The sequence below is a fragment of the Scylla paramamosain genome, chromosome 35 (assembly GCF_035594125.1).
Source record: "Scylla paramamosain isolate STU-SP2022 chromosome 35, ASM3559412v1, whole genome shotgun sequence".
In the NCBI taxonomy this organism is placed as follows: Eukaryota; Metazoa; Arthropoda; class Malacostraca; order Decapoda; family Portunidae; genus Scylla; species Scylla paramamosain.
The window spans coordinates 6,978,411-6,990,000 of NC_087185.1; the positions used below are offsets into that span (position 1 = coordinate 6,978,411).

General features: G+C 43.7%; 1 long non-coding RNA gene across 1 annotated transcript in view; it reads right to left on the minus strand.

Annotated features, from left to right (window-relative positions):
- LOC135090609 (uncharacterized) overlaps positions 1 to 8,279 on the minus strand; it is a 97,844-nt gene extending 89,565 nt beyond the window's left edge. The window contains exons 1-2 of the long non-coding RNA XR_010262060.1: positions 7,537 to 8,279; positions 7,288 to 7,421 (exon numbers count right to left, since the gene is read on the minus strand). This is a non-coding gene — a long non-coding RNA (uncharacterized LOC135090609). The remainder of the gene's footprint in view (positions 1 to 7,287; positions 7,422 to 7,536) is intronic.
- Positions 8,280 to 11,590: the final 3,311 nt, after the last annotated feature.

Sequence of the window (11,590 nt, forward strand, 5' to 3'; positions counted from 1 at the left end):
TAGTCTCAATTTAGCTTCGTTGCTCTTTCGTTTATCTATTCCTCCAAGCTTATTATCTCTTCTTAAGTCTTTTCCTTCTTTGTAAACCACAACTCGCATCATTCTCTCTTTGCCTCCAGCTAATGCTATATTTCATCACACTTCCTCCTCTCTCTCCATCACCTTCATAACCCTCTATTATCTTTTATTCCACTTCATTCAACTTTCTCTTCACATCGTCATTGGCACCACAAATTCTCCGCTTAATACCTTCTTCCTGACTGAGTTTTTTTTTCTGTACATTTTTATGGTTATAGCTTAAAATTTACAGCTCACAGATTTAACTATTACTCCTCCCCCTACTTCTCCCACTATTACCACTACTACTACTACTACTACTACTGTTACTGCTACTGCTACTATGCCCCCGTCACAAAAGGATGAAAAGAAAATAACAAGCGTAAAAGAAGAACCTCTGTGTATGGGAGAACGGAGAGCAATTATTTACGAGACGAGAGTGTCATGCTCTATACACACACACACACACACACACACACACACACACACACACACACTCTCTCTCTCTCTCTCTCTCTCTCTCTCTCTCTCTCTCTCTCTCTCTCTCTCTCTCTCTCTCTCTCTCTCTCATGCATAAGTTTCATCACTCGGCTTTACTTCACTTTATTTTTCTCGCTTCCTGTACATATTATCTTTTTTTTTATTTTTTTCTTGCTTATTCACAAACATATTCTGGTCAGCTGGGAGGAAGTGGAGTGTGTAACTCGCTTATTACTTGTAGATTCCCAGCCTCGTTTTCTTTAGGTGCTGAGGAAATTGCAGCCACGTTCTTCAGTTTTCTTCAATCATCTCTCTTGGAACCAACACAAATTCTCCACGTCTTTTCTATCTCCTCTTCCTTTTTTTTTTTTTTTTTTTGTCACGATTTTTACAGTGGCTTTTACCTCCCCCTCGTTGTCTTCTGGTGCTTCCTGTAAGGTGTTCTGAGGAGGAGGAGGAGGAGGAGGAGGAGGAGGAGGAGGAGGAGGAGGAGGAGGAGGAGGAGAATACAAAGGAATACAAAGGAAAGCCAAACAGCAACAGACCTTTTGGTCCTTGCAAGGCTGTTTGGAGGAGGAGGAGGAGGAGGAAGAGGAGGAGGAGGAGGAGGGAAAGGCAAGGAAGAAAGAAAGGATGAACAGTAGCAAAGATGTTAGTCTCTAGAGAGAGAGAGAGAGAGAGAGAGAGAGAGAGAGAGAGAGAGAGAGAGAGAGAGAGAGAGAGAGAGAGAGAGAGAGAGAGAGAGAGAGAGAGAGAGAGAGAGAGAGAGAGAGAGAGAGAGCATAAAAAAAAACTATGACAAAACGGAAACGGAGAAGAAGAAAGTGAGGAGAAAGAAGAGAGAAAGTAACAGAACAAGAAAAATGGAGAAAATAAGAGAAGTGGTGAGAAAAAATCATTACGTTTAGTCAGGATACACGAGAAAATACCTGCTTAGATTTTGTTTTTATGCGCACGACTTGAGTGATTCAGATGGTACGTAAAAGGAATTTCCAATCTAAGAAGACATGTTGCAGGAAGTGAGAGTTGAGAGAGAGAGAGAGAGAGAGAGAGAGAGAGAGAGAGAGAGAGAGAGAGAGAGAGAGAGAGAGAGAGAGAGAGAGAGAGAGAGAGAGAGAACCAGGACAGGAAAGAGTAAAAAACTATCATTTCTCTGACGACGGGAAGCTTGGTGAATGTACACGCACTTACCTACACGCCTCACACGCACACACACACACACAAACACACGCACAGCAGGCCTCGACTCATAATTTTCCCACCCCACCTGGCCTTACACGCACATGCACACGTACGCACACGCACATTTCAGCACGTAAGGACACACAGCCAAGAACAGTTTAATGGAAGCCCTCGCTCACACTTCAAGAAAATCACCCAATTACTTCCAGGAAACCTAGCTAACCACCTGCATTATGAGAGAACCTTCCTGGGGCGACACGGGCGGCGACGGCGACACCTGCAGATGTGAGAATGAACTGCAACATGCCATCTAAGTAACCCTTCTCTCCCTGCCCTCTCCCTGGCCGCTCCTTCCATCCTCCCGCTCCTTCTCCCTTCCTCTCAGCCCTCCTGCTCTCCTTCTCCCTTCCTCTACGCCCTTCCTAAGCCTTCCTCTTCCTTTTACAGTTGTGTTTCCCTCCTGCTTCCCAATCCCCCTTTCCATTCTCTTTCCCTCAACCTTTTCCGCCTTCCCCCTTTTTGCCTTCCGCGCCTCCCCTTTCCCCATGCTGGCGAGGGGAAAATCACTCCGGCAGAAGCAGAGGCATAGAGCGTGTCCCATAAAGGATGAAGGAGCCGCCACAGTCACTCCAGCATAGCACTTTATCGCCACCAGGTATGACGGGGGACCGAGACAATTACCGCGTCACGCAACAACAGGTGACACGCCAGGTAGCTTTGCCTGATCCTAGCGGACCTAACCACTGAGAAGCCACGGGCGTCTCATCCATTTTTTAAGCAAGGGAATAAAACACTGGGGGGATGAAATCATGAACTCTGGATGACTCAAGTGCGTGTCTGAAATTTCCTTCGTGTGGTGAAAGAGACACCGCGTTTTACCCTCCTGTAGTTGCTGTAGAAGTAGGTGTTCAGTATCTAAGTATTCAGAATCACCGAGCGAGGAAATTACGGTGATTACACGGTAAGGAAACACTACGCACTCTACACACAGTACGGAGCGGCCTACGGTTCCCCTCCCCTTCCCCGTACACAATAATGGCAGCAGGAGTGGGCTGGAGGGGCGCTAAGCCATAATAAAAGCCTAGAGGCATAAAGCATTCCCACCACTCGCCAATTATCAGGTTTTCACTCTATTTGGGCTCTGGTGAAGGAAGGCCAGTGACGCTTGTATGGAAGAGATTTTTTTTTTCCTGTTTACCTTTCCGTCTCTCTCTCTCTCTCTCTCTCTCTCTCTCTCTCTCTCTCTCTCTCTCTCTCTCTCTCTCTCTCTCTCTCTCTCTCAATTTTACTGTTTTAGTGCAAGAGGCGCTTTGAATATTACAGACTCCATGCTCTCTCTCTCTCTCTCTCTCTCTCTCTCTCTCTCTCTCTCTCTCTCTCTCTCTCTCTCTCTCTCTCTCTCTCTCTCTCTTCCTGTACTGCAATTTTTTCCCATTTTCATCGTTCATCTATTCATACTGTTTATATCTTCCTGCATCCTGTTACCTCCTGTTATCTCCTGTTATCTTATGTTATCCCCCTGTTTCCTCCCCATTCTTCCCATTCTATTACGCTTTTTCTCCTACACCCACCACCACCACCACTACCACCACCAGCACTACTACCTCCTGTTCCTCCACCATACACAACTCACTTGCAACTCGCTCAATCCTACCATCCTACCTCCCCTTCTCTCATCCCTACAGGTACAATCCCTTGGCAGCCTCTCTTCCAGGGCGCTCGCAAAACTTCCAGGCAACTCCCACCCCCCTGGAACCCTTGCCCCCCGGCCCTGCGTCCCCGGGGTGATCAGCGAGGTGTATATATATGTACGAGATTCCCACAGCAGGTCAGACACGTCCAAGATTTCGTGTTAGCCAGGGAGTTGCGGAGACGCCGGCCCGCAGCACGACTTATGCTCCTCCGGTAATGGCTGGCTTACACGACTCCCTTGCCTCACTCCCTCCCCCTTTCTCCCTCCATTGACCTTTTCCTCCTCCTCCTTCGTCGTGTTCTCTTTCTCTTTCTCCTCCTTCTTCTCCTTCTTCTGGTACTTCTGCTAGGTTTTGTTATCCTTGTTCTGGTATTGTTCTACTTTTTGTTATTCTTGTTTATCTTCGTTCTTTTGCTCATTTTTTTCTGGTTTTGTATTCGGTTTTGTTCTTCTTGTTCTGGTTTTGTTCCTCTTTTGTTATCCTTGTTCTTTTCGTACTTCTTTATATTTATTTGTTTATTTATCTATTTTTGGTCTTCTTGGTTTTCTTCTTTAATTGGTTTTCTGTCAAGGCAGATCTTCTATTAATTTTGTTCAGTCTCCTACTTTCTTTTTCCCATTTTTCCGCCCTCTTCTTCGTTCTACATCATTATTCTTCTCCTTTTGTTCTTTCCATGTCCTTGCTGAAATTATTTAGCCTTTTTTTCTGTTTTCTAATTCTTCTTTTCATCTTCTCGCTTCTTTATTCTTTTCTTCATCTTTCAATTTCCTTATACTTCATTTTTTTTTATCTCCATTTCATTTTTTTTCATTCTTAGTTTCTTCTTTCCTTCGTTTTCATCTGTTCTCTTTCACTTTCTATTACTGTCAGTTTACTTTGATTCCCGCTTTCTTTCTTTAGATTTCTTGCATAATTCAATATCCTCTGCGTGACTGATATTATATTTTCTTTGAGTCTCCTTTCTTTCTTCTATTTTCGTTCCTTGTCTTGGGTTTGTTTATTTTTGGGACCTTTCCATATTTTCTTTCTTTTTTTTTTTTTTTTTTTGCGTGATTGGAGTTTTCTTTCATGCCTGTCTTTTTTTTTCGCTCCCTTTCTCTCTTCTTGCTTAACTGTTTTTATAAATTCATCCACATTTTCTCCACAACCACAGCCATTCCACTAGCAAACTTTTATTAACTAGTTCGTACACTCAATTTCATGCGCTTCTCATCTTTCTTGTCTTCCTTTTGTTTTACCTCTCTCTCTCTCTCTCTCTCTCTCTCTCTCTCTCTCTCTCTCTCTCTCTCTCTCTCTCTCTCTCTCTCTCTCTCTCTCTCTCTCTCTCTCTCTCTCTCTCTCTAGGTCATGCGGAAGAACAGGAATGATTTACACTTTTATAGGCTACAATGATCAAGTAGAGAGAAATTCCTCCACGAAGAACAAGATTTAAGTAACTTTTCTTGGCACTTTATTATTTTTACCCCGAATGTTATAAAGGTTGAGGAATAATTACATAAAAGTAAAGCAGGAAATATTTTTTTTTTTGTGTGTGTGTGTATAATTACATACCACGTCTGGTGTATTCTTAGGATTTGACGTAACACACACACACACACACACACACACACACACACACACACACACACACACCTCGTAACGGGAAGAAGCAAGAAGTTGTGAAAGGACAGCCTTCTCTTCTTCCTCTTCTTCCTCTTCTTCCTCCTCCTCCTTCTTGTCCATCTCCACCACCACCACGCCAGCTCCTCCTCCTCCTCCTCCTCCTCCTCCTCCTCCTCCTCCTCCTCCTCCTCCTCCTCTTCCTCCTCCCTCTCCTCTCATTAGAACACGCCCATTCTCGTTTATTTTGGAGTAGGATTTCAACACAGGAATTTCTCTTCTTTCTCATGTCTAATTATGTGAGGTTGAATTTATATTCCGTCCGCCTCGTACTCCTCATCCTCCATTACCGCGGATCCATTTTCCTGTTTTACCTTTTCTTCTTTCGTTCTTGAAGGAAAAAAAAAAACTCTTCTCTCTTGTTTGGGCTTCTCCTAAATCCCTACATCTCTCCTTCTCTCCCTCCCTTCCCCTCCTCCTCCTTCTTCTCTCTTCCTCCTCCAGTGTGTGTGTGTGTGTGTGTGTGTGTGTGTGTGTGTGTGTGTGTGTGTGTGTGTGTGTGTGTGTGTGTGTGTGTGTGTGTGTGTGTGTGTGTGTGTGTGTGTGTGTGTGTGTGTGTCCTCATTACTTTCTTTTTTCTATTATCTACGTGTATCTTTTTCCTCCTCGTTATTTCACTCTTCAACTCTCACTTCACCACCTCCTTCGCCACCTCTCACTAGATCTCAACTCTTCCACTGTAACCGCTCCCCCCACACAGCCCCACCTCTAATCCCAGCCTCTCCTTCCTCACTTTATATACAAGACCAAACCAAATTCTTGTTAAACACACTTCAAGTCTATTTCCTCGCACATTCATCACATGTCGCCGCCAGTTCCTGTCTCTCTCCTCTTCTTCTGCCGCCGACGCACAACTGTTTATATAATGGGCGGCTTTGTAGAGGCGGCAGCCATATTCACGGAATTAAGCACCCCCAAAGACCTCTTCACGGTTCAGGTAACGGGGCCTCTGAGCCAACACAGTGAGTTAGCTGCTCTGTTAGCCAAGTAAATAAAGCAGCTCCCTGTTAACAGCTCCCCATATATGAACAAGTGGCCTTCGCTTGCTACTGCTGCTACTGCTACTGCCGCTCCTCCTGCTGCTATTACTGCTGCTACTGCTGCTGTCACTCCTACTGCTACTGCTGCTATTGTCGCTCCTCCTTCTGCTGCTGCTACTGCTTCTACTGCAATTTCTGCTGCTGGTACTACTGCTATTGCCGCTCCTCTTCCCCCTGCTGCTACTACTGCTACTGCCTCTCTTCCTGCTGCTGTTACTACTGCTACTAACACTCCTCCTCCTGCTGCTGCTGCTGCTACTATTACTGTTACTGCTCTTCCTGCTCTTACTGCTGCTCTTCGTACTAATCCTGCTGATCTGTTGCTATTATTTAGGCTAAAATCACTTATTATTTTATCCCTCTGTTAATACTACTGCTAATTCTACTAGTACTGCTGATACTACAACCTCTTATACTTCTACTAGTACTACACCAGCTACTACTGCTATTGTTACTACTGCTACTTCTCCTGGTACTCCTTGCTCTCCCTCCCTCTCTGACGAGGATGGACGAAATTAAACGACGAGGAGCTCCAGCGGCGGCAGGGAAGGATTAGTGCAGCTCCTCCGTAAATCACCTTCCCTCATATTCTCTTTCAACACCGTCACCTCGCAACACCTGGCCAGCGTATGCACCGCCATCAATGTTGCCAAGTGTTGTCTAGGCGCTCCAGCCCAACTTAATCTCCCCACACCTGCACCTTTTGCCTTCCCAGTGTGCTGACTCCACTCACTGACTCCCTTTAGATAGCTACGGTACAGCTTCTTCTGCCTCTCGCCCTTATGATCTGCGTTACTACAAGCCTTCCAACAACACTTAATCTCCTCATATCTCCCCTCTTACCCTTCCCTACGCCATAAATTAATGTAATAACCACCCCACATCTTCCTCCACTGCAGCATTCCACACCTACCACACAGTACCTCCCCTTTACAACATCCCCTTCACATGTCACTACCCTCACAACACACCTGCAAATAACAAACCTCTCACAGCACCTCTCCGAACATCACCCCCTCCCCACAACACCCCAGTAAGCAACGCACACTCCTCGCTACACCACAATTCAACAAGAAAATACAACAAAAAACTACACATGATCACCTTAAAAAAAAACAAGACTAAAACAAGACTGACAAGATATATATATATATATTTTTTTTTCAGTACGTTACCTCAATTTTTCTCGTGTTTACGGTGAGTTGGGCATCTGACGGGCCCTGTGAGGTCTCCCAGGGGCGGGTGATAAGGTTTCGCCGCCGTGGTTGTGGTGGCGGAGGCGGTGGCGTGAGGTTTTCGACGTGGCCGGCTGTTGGTGGGAAAGGTTCCTAATTAGTTGGATTAGTTCAATTAGTGTGAATCTGGGCTTGGCTGATAAGTTCTTTAATTAAGTCAAAAAACATCAAAGCCTTGACGAGACGAACCCGAGGAGGAGGAAGAGGTGATGGTGGTGGTGGTAGTGGTGGTGATGGTGGTGGTGGTGGTGGTGGTAGTGGTGGTTCCGTCTTGCTGCACTAGTAAAGGTAAAAAGAGTAGTAGTAGTAGTAGTAGTAGTAGTAGTAGTAGTAGTAGTAGTAGTAGTAGTAGTAGTAGTAGTAGTAGTTAGTAGTAGTGGTGGTGGTGGTTCCGTCTTGCTACACTAGTTTAAAGGTAAAAAAGAGTAGTAGTAGTAGTAGTTGTAGTAGTAGGAGAAGATCCGAGCGTATGGGGAGAGAATCCAACACGTTGACCAGGGCAGCTTCACACCTTTGGTCTTCACCACATCTGGCGGGATGGGCTCCAAGGCTCAGTGCTTCTACTCAAGACTAGCCGACCTAATGGCAGAAAAGAAGCACCAGCCAAGGAGCCATGTCGTCGCATGGATGAGGTGCCGTCTCTCATTCTCCCTCCTCAGATCTGCCCTCCTGTGTCTCAGGGGGACAAGGCATTCCACTCCCATACCTGCAGACTTAGGAGGCCTCGACTGCGAGGCTACAGTGGTGGAGAGTGGCATAAGAGTAGGTAGAGTAGAGGTAGAGTGAATTTATAGTTAACAACTAATGTTTATATTATAGAGTATTAGATATGGTTGGATGCCACAGTCATTAGCGAGAGCTGGGGCTAATGACCTCCAAGTAATGGAGCCCCTAATTGACACATCAATAAACATGGGGTGGAGGTATTATTTTAATGTAGTAGTAGTAGTAGTAGTAGTAGTAGTAGTAGCAGTAGCAGTAGCAGTAGTAGTAGCATTAGTAGTAGTAACAACAGCAGCAACACAACAACAACAACAACAAAAATAATAATAACAACACCATAACTACCACCAACAACACAACCACCACCACCACCACCACCACCACTACCAAACTATAAAACCAAAAAACACCTTCCTCAACTCCAAACATTTGCCTCATGACACATTTACACCCCCAACCACCCTCGCCGTGAGCACTCCACCTTTGATCCACGTGATGCACTGGATGGATATTTGGCAGGAGAACTTACGGTGTGTTAAGTGGACTCGCTTCAAGGCAATCACGACTTAAGAGAGACAGTAGTTCAAAGATTCTTACTTGATGTTCCTTCAACATATAATTTGGCACACGAACTATAGGAAATTCTCTCTCTCTCTCTCTCTCTCTCTCTCTCTCTCTCTCTCTCTCTCTCTCTCTCTCTCTCTCTTGTAGCATCACATAATTAAATTCAAATCCTTCTAACTGATACAATATGTGAGTAAAGTTGCATCTCTCTCTCTCTCTCTCTCTCTCTCTCTCTCTCTCTCTCTCTCTCTCTCTCTCTCTCTCTCTCTCTCTCTCTCTCTCATTCTTTCTTCCGTTGCAAGAAAAATAGAGAAAAAAATCAATTTCAGAAGTCAGGAAACGTCGAGTTATGATGTATTTTATGTTTCCTTTTTTCCTCCTACTTTTTTCCCCTCCACCTCGGTAATAAAGTTTTCGTGCGCATCTGACGGCGTGGAGGAAAAGAAAAAGAAGGTAGCGATTATTCCCACCGATCAATAAATAAGTACAAGACACACGTGGGAGATGAACCGATGAAGTGAACCGATGTAGTGAGCCGATCTTAATGACATCTTCCAGTACGTGAGTGGTGTTGGTTCGCTGGTTCTTCGGTTTCTCATATTAATAATCGTTGATATGGTACTTTTCTTTCTTCTTTTTTGTATCTCGCCTCGTCACGTACCTTATCCTCTGTTTTCTGACGTGTTGTGTGATAGTGACAAGCTTTTAATTGTTTGTTTCTTTATCTTCCTCTTGAATCTATTTTTCACGATCCTTTTTTTGTTTTGTTTTGTTTTGTTTCTTGTTTTCCTGTAGCTCTCTGCTGGCAATGTGGTGGTGGTGGTAGTGGTCATGGTGGTGGTGGTGATGATAGTAGGACTAGTGGTAGTAACAGTAGTACTTCGTAGTAGTAGTAGTGGTAGTAGTAGTAGTAGTAGTAAAGAAGCAGCAGTAGTAGTAGTGTAGTGTCATATAAATGTAGTAGTAGCAATCAAATAAATAGTAGACATGTAACATTTCGTAACTCATAATAATAACAAAACCAAAATGATACAATATTTTCTCACAGTAAAAATACTCAACTTTCCTGCAAGTAAATGCGAATAACGTTACGGGGAGCGCGAATGCTTCAATCAGGCGTAAAATCTGATGAAGGACGAGAAAATTAATCAGCCATTCAAGGTCACAGGTAGCGGCAGGTGTGTAGACTCTCCATGACACGTGAGAGTGACACGTGTAAACTAAATAAAGTCACTGCAGCTTGAAGCCAAGTATATCTTTGACTTCTCTCTCTCTCTCTCTCTCTCTCTCTCTCTCTCTCTCTCTCTCTCTCTCTCTCTCTCTCTCTCTCTCTCTCTCTCTCTCTCTCTCTCTCTCTCTCTCTCTCTCCGTGGATTCGAACCCCTCTCTGGCGATATAATCTGAGCCAGCAAACTCAAGTACCAGCAGGACACGAGGCAGGAAAACCCCTTTTGTTTGTAGGATACGGCTAGAATACGACTAGGACACGACTCACGACTCCATGTTGCGGCCATAAAGGATCCAGTTCTCCCTACAAAAGGCTCCGGAAGCAGTAATATCCGCCGCTAGATGACACGCGAGTAAGCTCATCCCGTCCCCGAAATCGAGGTTAAAACATTGTATAATATAAAGCTTGTTCCCAGCCGCCCTCGCTCCAGCACGCTGACTGGGAGGCGCGGCCAACTTGCTCGTGTCGGTTTGGCTTTGTTTGCGCGACTAAGAACCATTCCCAGACAAATTGTAATGCAGTGCAGTAAGAGTTAGTGAAATGTTATCCCGGAAATGAAAACTGAAATGAACAACCCCTGAAAATAAATAAAATAGATACAGTACTGAATTATGGGAGTGTAAAAGCAACTCTAAAATAATACATGAAGGAAAGTAAGACGAAGTAATGGGATACAAAGTGTAAATTTACATGAAAACTCCAAATAAAAAAGATGAAAAACTATCAGCATATGGAATTCCAAAGAAAACTGAAATAAAAACCCTTAAGGTAAAAAAAAAAGGCATGATAATTACTCACAATAAGAACAACGTAAAAATTTCAACTAAAAAACATAATAGTTAACAAAAATATTTAAAAAAAAAGCACAAAACTCTAAACTCATTACATCTTTTTGCATCAGCATCATAAAAAATCACCAATTTTCAATTATTACTAGAACAACATGGCTTCAAACTAAGTAACTAACAAACTATTACCCAAACGTGCACTTGAAATACAAACCTACATTGCAAACCACAAAACACAAGTACAGTACATAAAAATACAAGGGCTACTTTCTCTGGTGTACATTAAAGAGAACCACAGGATGATAGATGATTAACAAGAGGACAGGTAGACAAACTTATTGGGATGAATGGGAATGAATACAGGAGGATGTTAGTGAGTGTAGGAGATGAGAAGGGTTAAATCATGGAAGGGAAGCTTGGTTTAAAGGGAGAAAAAAGAAGACAAAGAAGGGAAGGACTGAAGGTGAGATTAAATAATGGGAGGTAAGTAAGGAAAAGGGGAAAATGAAAATAAGACGATAAGGGAAATAAAGAAAGGGAAGTTGAAATGATGTTAAAGAAAGTAAGATAGAGGCAAAAGGGAGGAGAATTAAGGAAAGTAGGGAAGGATGGAGAGAAGGGAGGTAAACAAGAGGAGGAAGAAAAGAAGAGGAGGACTTGATGACTAAAGAAACTTCAGGTGAATGGAGGAGGAGGAAGCTAAAGTAAGAAAATATAAGATAGAGGAATTAAGGGAGGAGGTGAGACAGGGAAGAGAAGGGAAAGAGGAAGGGAACAAGAGAAGGAAAGAAAGAAAGTGAAAAGAATAATCAAGAGAAGAAGAGGATGAGGTAAGGAGGGTAAAATAAACAGAAAGATAATGGAAGAAGGGAGAAAGAAAGGGAAGAAGCGAAGATAGAAGGAAAAGAACGAAGTTAGTAAGGAAAGATGTAGGAAAAGA